Genomic DNA, 3,436 nt, shown 5'->3' on the forward strand with positions numbered 1-3,436 from the left:
GAACCTTGTATCCAGATTTTATAAATGTTCTAATTTTGGCCCCCATATCATGACTGTTGTAGCACTTCTTCAACAAATCGTTATTTGATTGGCAATATTCTTCAGCAAATTATTGTTATGATTTTTTTGAGTCTCTAATGAGTCTCTACTATGATTTGTAGTATTTTTGGGTCTCCAACGAGCCTCACAATGATTTATAGTGTTGTTCGATCTTTTAACTATGATTTATAGTGCTTTGGGGTCTCCAACGAGCCCCAGAACGATTTGTAGTGTTTTCGGTCTTTTAACTATGATTTATAGTGTTTTCGGGTCTCTAACGAGACCCACAGCGATTTATAGTGTTGTTGGACCTCGCTATAGCGATTTGTAGTGTTTCTCGCTAAACATTACAGCGATTTGTGATACAAATCGCTATCTGAATCATGACCAACTTGTCAGGGTCATATCTCCCTAACTAGAGATTGGATTTCAAATCCGTAAAAAGTGGTGTCTTCATTATGAAGTCTAGTTTATTCCTGTAAATTTTCAGCGATTTTTATGGTCATTTGATACCCCATTTGGATCTAAAACCAGACCCCTATCAGTCTGCCTTATTTGAGTGACATAGGTTTTTATTTCATTTTGTAAGAGTCATATCTTCCCAACGGAAGATCATTTTTCAAATCCGTAAAAAGGGTTTTCTTTCTCTATGTGTCTAGTTTATATCTAGAAAGTTTTATAACTTTTTATGCTCATTTGATATTTTGAACCTGTTAAAAACCGAGACATGTTATAAAATGTTATAAAACTTAAAAAGTTTGAAACTTCCTCTATGTGTCTCGATTTTTAACAGATTTGAAATATCAAATGAGCATAAAAAGTTATAAAACTTTCCAGATATAAATTAAACACATAGAGGAAGAAAACCCTTTTTACGGATTTGAAAAATGATCTTCCGTTGGGGAGATATGACTCTTACAAAATGAAATAAAAACCTATGTCACTCAAATAAGGCAGACTGATAGGGGTCTGGTTTTAAATATAAATGAGGTATCAAATGACCATAGAAATCACTGAAAATTTACAGGAATAAACTAGACTTCATAACGAAGACACTACTTTTTACGGATTTGAAATCCGATCTCTGGTTAGGGAGATATGACCCTGACAAGTTGGTCCTGATTCGGATAGCGATTTGTATCACAAATCGCTGTAGTGTTTAGCGAGAAACACTACAAATCGCTAAACACTACAGCGATTTGTGATACAAATCGTTATCCGAATCAGGACCAACTTGTCAGGGCCATATCTCCCTAACCAGAGATCGGATTTCAAATTCGTAAAAAGTGGTCTCTTTGTTAGGGATCGGATTTTCAGCGATTTTTATGGTCATTTGATACCTCATTTAGATCTAAAACCAGACCCCTATCAGTCTGCCTTATTTGAGTGACATAGGTTTTTATTTCATTTTGTAAGAGTCATATCTCCTGAATGGAAGATCATTTTTCAAATCCGTAAAAAGGGTTTTCTTCCTCTATGTGTCTAGTTTATATCTGGAAAGTTTTATAACTTTTTATGCTCATTTGATATTTCGAACCTATTAAAAACCGAGACATGTTATAAAATGTTATAAAACTTAAAAAGTTTGAAACTTCCTCTATGTGTCTCGATTTTGTAAAACACTACAATTAAGAGTTTTTACCCTAAATCAGGTTCCATAACTCATCAAGTTGAACGATGCTACAGTTAGTGTGCAGGTCAGTCGGTGTTTGATGGAGAAATGTTGGATCGTTTGTTGGATGTGCACAGAAGTAGAGAGAGAAGGGAGAGAGAGTGAGATGAGGTTTTACCCCTCTCTTGTAAGGGTAAAAACTCTGAATCAGGATCTACAACTCATTTAGTTGAATGATGATACCCACGCTGGGAGGAGCCCCAAACCCTCCTCCTGTAAGGGTAAAAACTCTGAATCAGGCTTCACAAGAGTCAATGTATAGGTCAGTCGGTGCTTGATGGAGCAATGTATGATCTTCTAATGGATGTGCACAGAAGCAGAAATAGAAGGGAGAGAGTGAGTGAGAGGGTTGATGTTCATGGCCTCCTCCAGGGGAGATTTCTTTCTCGGATAATCCTGCAGTGCAGAGACTGGGTCTTAAATAATCATCTTCGGGGCACTTAAGTCTTTACAACAACTCCTTTTCAAGAACCGTCATTTTTTTTGCACCAATGGAGGAGAGGGTACTTAAGTCTTTGCAATCTTATCAAACTCCAACGCTAATTAATGCTGACAAACATGGGGATACGAGACGCACATGCTTACATACGTGGTGCTCTTTGGGACCCCCGATCATGAGATGTAGCTAACTGCCCTGTTCGGGGGGGGGGGGAACATATAACCTGCTTTGCATTGTCTACGTGTTTTTTCCCTTCTAAATTTATCCACCCATCATGACTTCCATGAACTTAACAAAAATTACCATTCCCAGAGCAAGGGTGCGAAGCCATTGATGGTGTATGCATCAGAGACTTTGGGACCTCCCCCATACTTCAAACTATCAGCTTCAATGGCCTCCACATCCTCATTCCACCATTCTCCTATAATAATAAAATTGAAAAACAATGAAAGAATAGTCATGATAACAAATTTTCTAGAACCCTCTGTTAAAAAAAAGAGAAGCAAGCAAGAGCAAGTTTTTTTTTTGTACCCAAGATAATTGAAAACTCTTTAAAAATACGAGTAGGGACTGGGTATGGATCTTTTGGGTAAATAATGAATGCCCCATAAACTGATGCTCATTACCATGAAAGATGGGCGTGCCACAGAAGAATTCCCCTTTGGTCTGTCACTTCGAATCTGTATGTGTATGAGTGGTTTGCCTGGATGGGGCATTGGGTTATATATGCAGGCCCATCTGCCCAACTTGTTCTGAATTGCCTGATCCCATGCCTAGGCAATAGAAGACATGAAAAGAAAAAAAAAATCATCAAGAAGTTCTACATAGAGTTAAGAAAATATTAAACAGTATAATGACAACACAAAATGACACACAGAACTTGGTTTGTCTAAGGATACATAGATTTTGAAAAGAAGATGGCTTGACTTGTAATAAAAATATGGCCATGTAAAGAATTTTACCAAAAAGTGTCATGCTAATGGAAAATTAGATGGCATCAATATTTACATTTGAAAGATGAATGACCCTCAGCAAGTCAGGTGGGTCCCACCATAGCATGTTGGTAAAATTTTGCAGCACTTTCTTCACAGACAAAACTTCTATTGTTTCTGACACGCTATGTTACCTACAACAAAAAGTAAGGATTTTACCAAAAGGTGTCGTGCATTTTCATGCTAACAAAAAAAAAATGAAAAGACATCAATCTGTACATGTAAAAGATGAAGGACTCTTAGCATGCCAGGTGGGTCTCACCATATTATGCAGGTAAAGATTTTTGCAGCACT

Source organism: Nuphar pumila, chromosome 15, assembly GCF_984573655.1.
Source record: "Nuphar pumila chromosome 15, dmNupPumi1.hap1.1, whole genome shotgun sequence".
In the NCBI taxonomy this organism is placed as follows: domain Eukaryota; kingdom Viridiplantae; phylum Streptophyta; class Magnoliopsida; order Nymphaeales; family Nymphaeaceae; genus Nuphar; species Nuphar pumila.